We start from the raw sequence: 13,841 nt of genomic DNA on the forward strand, positions 1-13,841 counted from the left end.
AATATTTGATTCTTGGCGAATTGATTTCATGGGCCCATTTCCACTGTGCTTTGGATTTGTGTATATATTAATTGCAATTGATTATTTCTCAAAATGGATTGAAGCAATTTCTTATCAAAATAATGATAGCAAAATTGAGATTAAATTTTTAAGAGAAAATTTTTTAAATCGATTTGAAATCCCTCAAACTATTATCAATGATGGAGATAAGCATTTTTGTACGAGTCATTTAAGTGTTTAATAAAGAAATATAGAATTATACATAAAGTTAGTATCCCTTATCATCCTCAAATAAATAGTCAAATTGAATTAGCAAATAGTGAGATAAAATAAATTTTAGAAAAGATGATTAACCTAAACCGTAAAGATTAGTCTCTTCGACTGACTGATACCATACTGTATTTATGACATCTTTAGGAATGTCACCCAATCGATTGATTTATGGTAAACATTACCACGTACCTGTTGAACTTGAGTATAAATCATTTTGGGATATTAAAGCTTTTAATTCAAATTTTGATGATGCTGGTAATGTACGTAAATTGCAATTAAATGAACTAAGCAATTAAGGAATATTACATATAAAAATTCAAGAATTATTAAGGTAAGAATAAAAGTTTTTCATGATAAAAGACTTTTTCATAAAACATTTGAGATTGGTCAAAAAGTGTTGCTTTATACTTGTCTTCATTTATTTCCAAAAAAGTTAAAATCAAAGTCAAGTGGTCAATTTGTTGTAAAAAATATATATTTATATGGCAACATTAAAATTGAAAATCCAAATAACAATGTCACATTTAAAGTTAATAGAAAAATATTAACATCATATCTAGAATATCAACCACATAAAGAAAGTACCAAAATAAATTTGAGTGGCCTACTAAACCTTGGTTAAGTCTCTTTCATTTTTAATGGGTGATTTAACTTTTTTTTAAAAATTGTTACTTTACCTTTTGAATTGTTTGATTCTTTCTTTCTATGTCTTGAATGATATGCATTATTATGTTTCTTGCTTAAGTGTGTTTAATGATTGTGTTTCCTTTCATTATTATACATCATGACAACCTCAATAAGAAAGATTCTTTTCAAATATCTTTGAAAACTTTTACAAGTGACATTTCACTTAAAAGACCAAATATAATTTCAGAAATCACATCTTGTTTGTGATCCACGACCATCAACGTTAGTATCACATGTTAAGGATCTAGAAAGATAACTCAGGAAAATAAATGATAGTATATATGACTTCCAATTGGAGCTTGAAGTTAACTAAATAAAATGATGAAAGCGAGTTGAATGTTTAATTATACCCTTTTTTTTTACATTGTGTATTTTCATTTTGTGATTTTGTTTGCCTTCACAATTAACTTGATTTTGTAGAATTGATTCATTTTTTGATATGTTTTGATTTACTTTCTCATATAAATGATTGATAATTGTACTCTGTGACTTCTTAAGTCGGTATCTTTCAGCTTTCTATGATAACTGAAATCCCAAAATCAAATATAAAAAAAAATACAACGTAAATTGCATAAGTTTTTCCTTCTCTTCTTTAAAATGTCTTCAACAAAATTTACAAAGTTCGTTGTGAACAACTGCGTTTGTTAATGACCATTGGGATTCTTATTGATATTCGTTGGTTAATTAAAGTAAGGTCCGATCGTCGGGTGAGTTGTCTAATCCATTTATTTCCTACATGCCTAGTTTTGGTAAAAGCATATTTGCTATATAAAAAAAAAAAGTAAATCTAAACGACTTGGCTATGAATGTCCTCACTATGTAAGACTTAATGACAATCGATGTACATAATAATAGTTTTGGAATGGTTTCTGAAAATCATGAAGATAAAATTAAGTTTGTTAAAGATAGCCTAAATAAAAAATCGTTAGACGATATCTTACGTTCTCTTAAGACGCATCGAAACGAATATGCACAACATGAGATTCATAATTTATGGATACTTTCCAAAAAGAAATTGCACAATTTAGTCTTGGGAATTTAACTGTAAAAGACCATATTTACCAGTTTATAAGAAAATTATATAGTAAGCCTATCATCGACCCATAGAGGGTGTTCATGTCATTACTCGACATAAAACCAGAGGAAGATGTGACCCACAATCACAACTACCACTATATATCTTTTTATTTTACGTTCTTTTATCGTTTGCATTATTGCTTTTAGTGGCGTGATTTTTTACCTAATCATTATTTGTTCTCTTTTACTGTTTGCTTTTTTTTTTTATTGCTTGCTTTTGAATTATTGAGCCACAAGGTTTATGCATCATTTGACAAATACACCAACCCATTTACAGTTGTGTATCATTATATCTGTCACTAAGATATTTAAATATGATCTTTTTTTTAAACACACAACTTGTTTTTAAAGATTATTCAAATTGCAGTAACTTTGAGTAGACAATTCAAAAATATTTATATACTTTCTGGATTTCACTATGGAAAATACAATAAGTTTGTTCAGACAGCTATAGATCTTAGTCATGTCATAGCAGAGTAAAAATTACACCTTGTATATGGAGGAGGTGACTGATAGTTATCAAAACTTATCTTAGAAGTTGTTTTTATTAGGGGAACCCAAGTGTTAGGCATCATTCCTCAAGTTTTAAAACTTGTGAAATTCTGCCCAACCCACCAACTAGAGAAGAGTTGTTGTCTCAAGTACATAGAGAGAATATCCGAAATGTTAAATCATGCTGATAATTTCATTTTTTTACTAGGAGATCTTGCAACTTTAGAGACACTAATTACATTTACATTTTGAGCCCATTTAAACGTCTATCAAAATCCTATCTAAATGTTGATAACTTTTATGATGCTTTGGTAGCATTTCATAACCATGCAATTAAGAGTCATTTCGTTCCAATCTCTATGAAAAAAACTCTTTATTTGTTCCTCTACCGCAAATGAGTTACTTGATTTTTTATAAACTTACAAACCAAAACCAAATCCCAAAACCTTAGCATTGGATTGGTTGGCTAATGATGGTAATCGAAACCCTAGTAAGAAGTGCAAATTAGATTTAATTCTTTGTATGTAAATATTTCCTCAGAGCAGTTAAGTAATATCTTTTGAACTCTATTTCTTTCCTTTAAGACATCGAGGACAATATCATGTTCTGGTTAGAGGAGGAAATAATTAAAAGCCATAGAATGTCGTATTGATGATTTTGCTAATTTTTACTGTGTATTTGAGTTGAAGATAGTTGAATATAGAATGTAGTGACTTTAAAAACGCATCTTCTGTAGCCAATTCGGGTTTGATCCTCCTTATTTCTTCTTATATTATTTATGTTTTCTTTATCTTTTTTGCCTTTTTGCATGTACATCTTTAAATTATGAATAATGTTTAGAATAGATTGTAGAGAGGATATACTTTATGCAAATTGTAAATATGTGTTCTTTTTTTAAGAAAAACGAAAAAAAAAAGCAATTTTTTTTATTGTCTAAGATGATTATGTAAAGAGTCACTACTTTTGAGACGCATCCTAACAGTTCAGTATGTATTATATTTTGATTTTGAAATTCATAGTAAGTTTTTTTGTTCCTTTTTTCTTTGAATTACTTAAATTTGTGAATTCTCCATTTATTTTTAAGTCATTTTGTTATTTTATTTTATTTAACATGTATTATTAAATCATTCTTCACACACACACTATGACATATACTAGTGGGTTGTAAATTAAAATTTTTACAGTATTTAGTTCTTTTGCTTTGTTGGAGATAATATCTAAGGTAGTGGAAAGTGTATATTTGAAAAAAAAAAGACAAAAGAAAAAAAAGAAAAAAGAAAAAAAATTAAATGTGTTTAATTTTGGTAAATCTAAAACCTAAGTAAGTAAATCCACAGAGATGTTTCAACACCTAATATCCTAAGACTAACTGGTCTAGGAGTCACTGACCCAAAGTTTGCTACATAGGTTAAAAATGTAATATTTTAAAATATGTGTAAATAATTTACTGTTTAAAGATAGAATTTCTAAAGAATGTTAGAGCGAAAATGTTGTTTTTTTTTTTAATGAAGACCCATAAGTATTGTGTTAATTACTTGAGCATAAAAAAAGGTTTGGTGTTATCCTAGATAATGAGTGAACGACAAAAAACTTAAGAAATTTGGGAGAGTTTATTTATTTGATAGTTTAGATGATAGATGAACAACCATTAACTTGTATGTAAATTTTGTAAATCTTAATTTATTATAGTGCTTTAATTGCTAGGGTAGCAATAAGTTAGTTGGAGAGTGTGATTAATGTTAAAAATTGTATGTTCATTAACGGTTAAAAAATGTTATTTTGTACTAATATTATAAAATATATTTGTAATTATGTAACATACTGTAAATTTCTTATTATATTTATAAATATTTGATTTTGCCTTTTTTTGGTGTTGATTAGGTAAAAATAATAATTTTACACAATTCAAGGCTCCAAACAGATAAACAGATCTCAAATTTCAATTTCGAAGGTCCGAAAAGTTAGGTCATTATTGAGAATGATCTGCGACTTTTGTTATGAAATTATAAGGTTTTATCATGTTAAGTATGGTAATTGTGAAATTATGAGTTTTTACTATGTTAGGTGTGGTAATTGTTAGTGAAATGAGTTAGGTGTGCTTGAATAGATTAAGTTAGGTTTATATTTGGTTAGTGGAACAAATGTGTGACCATGATATAATCGGCTTTGTTTATCTGTGTGGTGTGGATTGATCATGGACTAGTATAAGTTAAGAGGGAACACACTTTTCTTCACTTTTTTCTCTCCAAATTCTTCTCTTCCTCACTCTATCTTAATTATGCTTTAATATTTTGTAATATATTTTCAATAAATAAATTTATTTTATTTCCAATTTTTAGTCATCATTATTTCTTTTAATTATGTATAATTTAATTTTAATAATTATTTTTATTTCAATTATGCTTAGCTAAATACTCGGAGTTAGGATAAGGTGAAACTTTTAGTAGAAAAATGTGATTTAATTAAATTCAATTTTTAATTATATAAAGTAAATTATTTTCGATTTAATTTTATCCATATATTTTATATTTTGAAATTTTGATTTATTATAAACAAATAAGGGAGTTTGACATAATAAATTTTTAATATCTTGTTATAAAGTATGATGAAATGGTATTTTGACTTATTGTAGATAAATTGAATTTTGGCACACTATGGGAAAATAATGATAATTTATACAATTAATCTTTTGGGCAATAAAAAATTAAAAATATTATTAAATTATATTTACCACTAAGAGTGGATCCATAACTATAATTAATTTATTTCTACCGCTTCACTTAAATTAAATAATGTGAATTTAAATTCTTTTTTTAAATAAATTAAAAGGAAATAATAAATCAAATATTTTTTTGTTGGAAATAACAAATCAAATATTTTCTCTATAAATGGATCTCAAATTCACCGAATTATGTTATAGTAAAATATTTTTATACTTTTGAATTATAAATTACTTTTGAGTTGTGTCACACCACTCTCATCCAATCATTCGCGGCTACAAACAACATTTTTTTTTCTACTCAAGTCCAAAAAGCTTATGCTCTTTGATGTAATAAATTTTGATCATTATCAATTATGCGAATCTAACAATCTAGCATCTAAGTTTTTTTAATATAAAAAATTATTTTTTTAAGCATTATTTAAAAAAAGAAAAGAAATTAGATGCAGTGCCTAGTTGACTTAACTCGTATAGTGAGAATAAAAGGCTATGGATTCAAGTACAAAAGGGTAGGTTGATTGAGGTGGGAAAATGTGCAATTATTTGTAATTCAAAAAATGTAACAACTTAGGGCCTGTTTGGTACTGTTTTCAAACCTCTATTTTCATTCTTGTTTTATAAATACAATTGAAAAACATGTTTGGTGGGCTAAATTCAGAAATAGATTATAAAACAAAAAATTCGGATTCAGTTTTCCAGTTGTAAAGTTGAAAACGTGTTTAATATATTTTCAAATGAATTTACAGTTCACACTAAAGAACAAACTACAGAACAAATCTCAAACATCTCTGGCTCGTATTCTCTTCATCAACAGCTCCCAAAGTCCCCGATCTAAACTCTTTGCTCTCATTATCACTCTCTTCTTCCTCTTTCTCTAGATCTACAACACATATCTCTCTCTCTAACTCGATCTGCCAGTCCATTGCTGCTGCTGCTTGATCTCGGCTGTTGCAGCTGCTGTCTTTACTTGGTCTTTGCTCCAGCTACTTCCAGTCTGTTGCTGCTGTTGCTGCTCTTCCAGTCCGTTGCTGCTGCTGCTCGATCTCGGTTGTTGCACCTACTGTCTTCACTTGGTATTTGCTCCAGCTACTTCCAATCTGTTGCTGCTGCTGCTGCTCTTCCAGTCCGTTGCTGCTGCTGCTAGATCTCGGCTGTTGCAGCTGCTGTCTTCACTTGGTATTTGCTCCAGCTACTTCCAGTCCATTGATATTGCTGCTGCTCTTCCAGTCCGTTGCTGCTGCTGCTGCTAGATCTCGGCTGTTGCAGCTACTTTCTTCACTTGCTCTTTGCTCCAGCTACGTGTGCTTGCTGCAATCTGCTCTTCCACTCGCTTGCTGCAACCACTTACTCGGTGCCATCTTTGCTCCATCTCTTACTGGTATATTTCTTTCTTTTTTCTATTTGGCTGAATTTTGAGTGTAATTCTTTTTGTTTAGCTTGGACCCATATCATGTTCAATTCGGAAAATTGGATTCAATTGGGCAAATTGGATGTTGCTATGTTCAATTAGTTTTTTAGGCAAATTAATTGGGTGTAGTTTTTTATTATCTTGTGTATTGGTGTTTGCTCTGGTTTTAAGTGGCATGTGGAAACTGTTATTTTCTTTGGATGTACCCATCTTTGATCATGGACAATATATCCAGTAATTGAAGCCTAGCACTTATTATCCATGGAGCAAGTTACTCCGACTAGCTTACTGAGCCTCATCTTTATTTCATATTTGAAATTGAAATTCATTTGGCAATTGCCTAATGTTGTGGGAGAAAATTAACTACAGCTTCATGGAAAAATCAGAAATTCTTTTAAGATGTTATTGAATTATTTTGAGTTGTTGGAATTTTTGCTTTATAGAACTTGATAGGTATAGATATTCAGAGACTTGTTTGTGAAATACAAGATTTTGTATTGGAAGGTTGCACCCAACATATACAATTGAACTTGGTGTAACTTTCTGGTGAATTTTGGCAGCTTCCGGTCGTTCTGAGTTTGAATTTCCTCTTGAATATATCGATCTGCATTTTATTGACATTTGTTGCAAGCAATTACTTTGATTTTTTTTATTCATTTTATGAAGTTGTGATTATTAGAATTTGGGATAGGGCTTGTAATAAGGTTTGGACTGTCAAATTTGGACTGTCAAATTTTGAATAACATTGCACATTTGAAAGCTGTCTTTTTCTACGCAAACATGCCGACATGCACATACACACCATGATCTTTCGAGTAACATTCATTTTGTAATCTATGACATGTTGCTGAAATTACTTTCATGTTATGTTGAATTTGATTAATATTTTATATGTGTTATTTTTTTTTTCAAGATATGGATCCATATGATGTTGATGTTGAGGATAAGGCCGATTGGTCTAGCCGGACTGAAAATGCTTTTATTCGTATAGTGCATGACCATGTTAAAAAGGGTGATTTACAAACATCAACCTTTACTAAGAAAATTTGGACCACTATAAGTGATGAGTTATTTGAACAATCCCACAAAAGATTCAATGTAGGGCAACTTAAGTCCAAGTTTAATAGGTTGTACAAAAAACATCGAGAGTTTTCTGACTTAGTAGCTCATACTGGGTTTGGTTGGGATCTTATTTCAAATACGGTCACAGCATCGGAAGCTGTTTGGGCTGAATATATTAAGGTAAAACTATATTCACAGTATATTAAATAGTTTCGTATAAAATTAAAGTATTATTATTTGGTTTTATACACTTATTTTTTTTCCACAAAGAGTGCCTGGAGTGAAGCCATATCGTAAAAAATGATTAGAGCACTACCAAACCTTAGGGGAGATATTCAACACCACCACAACTTCTGGCCATTTGTGTTTTTCATCTAACCAAGTTCCATTGTCCTCAGATGAGGATCATGAATTGGAAGAGAATTTCCTTGGTGTTGTGCAAATTTTAATGTACTCGCAAGCGCACGAATCTGTTGTAGTATAGATTAATGGTGACGAGTGTCGATCCCACGAGGAGGTGGATTTTAATTGTGTAGAATTAATTTTGTGAATGGGTGATTGGATTTGTGGTGGAAATGATTGGAATATGCTAAAACTTAAATTAAAATGGAGAGAATAAATTCTAAAATTGGTATTGAAATGGTGAGAATAAATTGAAGAGAATTCTATTGAAATGACGTACTTGGGTATCTGGATCCGTATCAACATGCATCATGGGCTAAATAATCCGTATTAATGCCAATTAAATCATGAGGGGGGAATCCACACCTCATGAACCACGCTCTAATCAATATGGTGCTAAGGGCTTATCGTGCCAAATAATAATAACCTTGTACTAGAGGGCCGGTGTAACCAAGGCGGTACTAGACAAGATTAGTATTATTTGTCGACGAGAAGTCAAAACATCCACAAAAACTAGAGGGGAAGAGAAAATAAATTTACCAAATTAAGCCCATGACGCATGTTGAGACTTCACCTTCAACCCAAGCTTGAAAGAAAATTAGCCACTCATAATTGAACTAGGGGCAAAATGGAAATTTATTAAAATACGAAGAAAATACAAGATGGAGAGGGAATTACAGAAAATGGATCCCAAAAATGGATTCAGAGATATCAAATTAGGGGGGAGAGGCCCCCTTTTTATAGATACATGGAGTAAATCATGGCCATCGGATTAAAAACAGTTTGGACGCTCAGGATTGCGCCACGTCATCAGTCAACAGTCCACGGTTTGACCACGCGGATGAACAGTAACACGGTTTGACCCGACTTTGAACAGTAACGCGGTTTGACCCGACTTTGAACAGTAACGCGGTTTGACCCGGATGAACAGTAACGCGGTTTAGTTGAAAATAATCCTGTGTGATGCATGCACCGTACGCGAGATTTTTCGTCCACTGATATGCTGCCACGTCACCATCAACAGTACATAAGAATTTTAGTCCAACAGGATCGTGACACCTCATCAGTCAATGCCACATCATCGGTCAATGCCACGTCATCATCCGTCTATGTGAACAGTGTCGTGAACAGTAACGTATACAGTACCGTACACGTGAATAGTACCGTACATGTGAATAGTGCCATTTTTCCTTTTATACTCCTCCTAAGGTTTTTGACCGTCCTGAGTTCAAAAGTGATGTCCGTTTTGCCGTCTGATTTCTCCTTTATTGTGAAATGACTATAATGCCCCTAAAATACATAAAATACTTAATTAAAATAAAACACATGTAATTAAATCACAAGAAGGTTAAATACATAAAAGTAAGGGTTGTTAATAAGACTTGAAATGTAAAATGACGGTTTTCTCCTTTATAAATATGCATTTTCTAACACTCAACACACCCCCCAACCAGCTTATTGCTAGTCCCTAGCAAATGAAGCGAAAATAAAATTCAAATTCAAAATGATTTTTTTTTTTTTAAATTCAGAAACACTCATGTTTATTCAATCAGATTAATGATAGCAATCAAATAAAAGTATAAGCATTATCTCCAGTCTAAAGTAACATCACACCCACATCAACCATCCACATGAATCAACCCAGTAGACTTTGTTATAGCTACTTTCAAGAATGACATGTCAAACCCCAAAATCTCACTGGAAGTAGTGACACTCTCACAAAGAAATTAAACCCAATAAAAATAATCACTCCAATGAATGATAATTGAGAGAAAATAATGAAGAAGTGATATCACATGCTCTCACCAAGATAAAATAAATATGCCCTCAGCTTAGAAATAATACGATCTCAAGTCAAATAAAATGTTAGTCAACCCACTTTATTTATCTTTTTTTTTTTTTTTAATTATGCATGACTACATCTTTTTAGCCCATATAACTAGCTTCTACTTCAAACTATAGTTCCCTAAAATCAAGAAGGACTTTTATTAGGACGTAACGTAGGCTAGGGACATGGTTAACAAAGAAGGGAAATAAGGAAAACAAAGTGTATGTTTGAGAAAAATGCAAAGAATTTTTTTTTTTTTTTTTGAACTTGCAAGGTGGATTTCACCTATTATTGTTATTTTTATTCTTTTGAAACAACAACTTTTGTTTTATTTATTTTTTTTCTCTTTTTTTTTTTTTTTGCTTTTATTTGGCACAACTTCACTGAACAAAATAATTATTTACATTTTTCTCAAACATAAATAGGTGATGGACCTTATAAGACATCGGGTAATACTCCAAATCGGAGTGGGTCAAGATGATAAGTTGACAAAGAAAAGGTTTTTTTTTTTTTTTTTTTTTTTTTTTAAAGGCTCAAAAGGGTTAACTATGGATATATCACAAAAGGGATGGCTAGAAAGGCTCAAACGGATCAAAGATGGCCTTTCCATCGTCTTTTAGGGCTCTAAATAATCATCCATATCTACTAGTTAAATGAGCCTCCCAATGTAGCAACACACATTTTTTTTTTATTTTTTATTAAGGGTTAACTCAAAAGAAATCTAGAGATCGTGTATACAATAATAAACTGTTAAGCTGTATAAAGAATGGGCAAAAGGGTTACTCTCCAAGAAAAATGATAGGCTCAAAAACTCACTTGGTACTTATTATGACATGTTCATTCCTTCAAGCAACTCATATATGTCTCCGACATCAACATGTAGAGTAGCAAACATAATGTAACATCACTTAAGACCAAAGATAATACAAATACTAAAATTTAAAATTAATCATGTCACCCAATGTTAAAACAAATCACACAATTTTTTTTTTTTTTAAACAACATTCTACCCCCCAACCTATTCTAAACATGAAAGGGAAATATGCATGCAGAAATGTGAAAATGATGCATAAAAACTAATTAGAAAAGTTACACGTAAAATGATAGAAAACGAAAATAATTTTTTATTTTTTTTAAAGAAGATGCGTTTCTAGAGGAACTACACTCCATATTCAGCCATCTTCGACTCAAAAGTTGGAAAATGTATATTGATAGAGGAGAAATTAAAAAGAAGAAAAATAAACATAAACACATAATAAAGAAAAAGAAAATGTCTGAAATTTTTTTTTTAGTTTTTTAATTTTTTTTTTTTTTTTTTACGATGAAGATGCGTTTCTAGAGTCACTACACTCCATATTCAGCCATCTTCGACACAAAAAGTTAGCAACAGTTAGTTTCTACAACAAAAATTAGTAAAAACTTAACCAAAATTCCACAATTGTCGACTATTCCCTCCCCCCAACCAGAACGAAACATTGTCCTCAATGTTTGAAAGGAAAGAAGTAGAGTTTAGAAGACATCACCTGGGTGGTGCAACACAGAAAACAATATTTACAAGCGGAGAGTTAAATCTAATTTGTACTTCTTACTGCGGCTACTGTTACCATCATTATTTGGGCGCTCCAACACAAAGGTCCAGGGGTCTGGCTCCGGTTTATAAGCTTGTAACAGATCAAGTAGCTCATTAGCAGTGTGAGCACAAATAAAGAGTTTTTTCACATTAGCGGGAATGAAATAGTTTTTTATTGCATGGTTAAGAAATGCGATAAAGCCATCATAAAAGTTATTGACATTTAACAAACCGATGGGTTTTTGGTGGATGTGCAGATGGGCCCAAGATGCTAGCGTGATAAGTGCCTCTAGTGTTGCAAGATCTCCTGGAAGGAAAATAAAAGCATCAGCATGATTAAGCATTTCAATTATTCTTTCTTGCATACCTGAGACGACTAACTCTTCTCCAGTTGATGAGTCAGACGAACTGCCCAATGGTTTTAAGACTCTTGGGATGATGCCTAACACTTGACTTCCTCTGATAAAAGCTGCTTCTGAGACCATTTTTGATAACCCTCGATTACCTCCTCCATACACCAAGTGTAATTTTCTCGCTGCTATGCTTCGACCAAGATCTATGGCTGCCTCAACGAACTCTTTATGTTTGCCATATGTAAATCCAGAAAGCACACAAATGTTCTTGAATTGTCTATTGGGAGTAGCTGCCATTGTGATACTTCGCAAAAATAATTTGTGAGTGCTTGACAAAGAAAATCACATTTAAGAGTCTTGGTGATAGTGGGTCATAGTTGTGTAGGAGGTCACATGTCCATGTCAAATAACGCGTAAAGCACGTGGCTCGCGAGTCAAAAAGGAAACAGTAAAAAGGGAAAAGCAAACAGTAATAAGGAAAAAGCAAACAGTAATAAAATTATTAAAGACAATAATGCAAACAATAAGACAATAGTGAAATAAAATAACAATAAAGTAAAAGGATATTTACAGGTAGTTGCGACTGTGGCTCACATCTTCCTCTGGTTTTACGTCCAGAAACGGCTTGAACGCCCTCTATGGGTCGAGGATAGGCTTCCTATCCAGTTTTCTTATAAACTGGCAAACATGGTCGTTTATAGTCAGATTCCCGAGACTATATCGTGCATGCTCTTTCTGGAACAATGGCCATAACTGGAGAATCGCTCCTTGCACATATCCACTGGGATGCGTTTCAAGAGACAAAAGGATATCATCCAATGACTCCTTATTCAAGCCATCCCTAATGAATTGAATCTTATCTTCCCTGTTATCAGACATCATTCCTAAAGAACATGGGTTTTTATTGCAACTCATTCTGGCACACTTATGACAAGCAACCGAAATTCTTCGAGCTCGTCGTTTTCTTGCATAATTTCCTTTACCACAACCAGGCATGTATGCAATAAATTTTGGAGGTAACTCACCTGCCGATCGTACTTTTGCCTCAATTAACCAACGGATATCAGCAGGTATGTTATTCCTCATGAGCAATCGCATGCGTTCGGACCGAGCTTTATAGATTGTAAGGAGGGCATTCTGAGGAAGTGAAGGGAATCGCTTGTGAAGCTTCGCTAGAGTCTCGTTTCTGTCCATACTTTCGCCTCAGAATATCAGTTATTATGGGAAACTGAAGTAACCGACTTGATTGTCACGGAGTACCGTTATCCGCCACTTCACCGGGGTAACAAACTAAAGCACACAAACAGAAAACAAATTAAAACACACAAAGAAAATTAAAATCGTCCTCTTATTGAATTTACCTCAAGCTCCAACTGGATGTCGTAAACACTTCTCTCAATGTCTCTGAGTTGGCTTTCTAAACCCTCAACATAGGCTACTAACTCTGGTGGTTGTAGAGCTCAAATGCGTTGTGTTTTACAAAATTGAATCTGCCTTTTGAGATGAGTTTTGACACGTTGAAGTGGTTTAAGAATGTTCAGGAGGAACGGTCTAAGTATGAGACTCATGATTAAAAATGATAAGAGAAAACTTAATGGTAAAATAAACACACTTATGCAAAAACAATTTCAATTAGCAAAAGAAAAATAATAAAAAGAAAGAAAGAAAAATCAAATCAACGAAAAGAAGAAAAAAAAAATCAATTCAAATTTGGTGGGTCACTCAAATTTATTTCGGTGTCTTCTTCATGTGGTTGGTACTCTAGATATGGCTTTAATCTTTGACCATTAACTTTAAACGTGACACCGTTCTTTGGGTCCTTAATTTCAATTGCCCCATGTGGAAAAACAGTATGAACAATAAAGGGACCAGACCAACGAGAGCGTAACTTACCTGGGAATAGGTGCAAGCGAGAATTGAACAAAAGCACTTTCTGACCTGGAGTGAACGATTTTCTCATAATTTACTTA

The sequence above is a fragment of the Citrus sinensis genome, chromosome 4, assembly GCF_022201045.2.
Source record: "Citrus sinensis cultivar Valencia sweet orange chromosome 4, DVS_A1.0, whole genome shotgun sequence".
In the NCBI taxonomy this organism is placed as follows: Eukaryota; Viridiplantae; Streptophyta; class Magnoliopsida; order Sapindales; family Rutaceae; genus Citrus; species Citrus sinensis.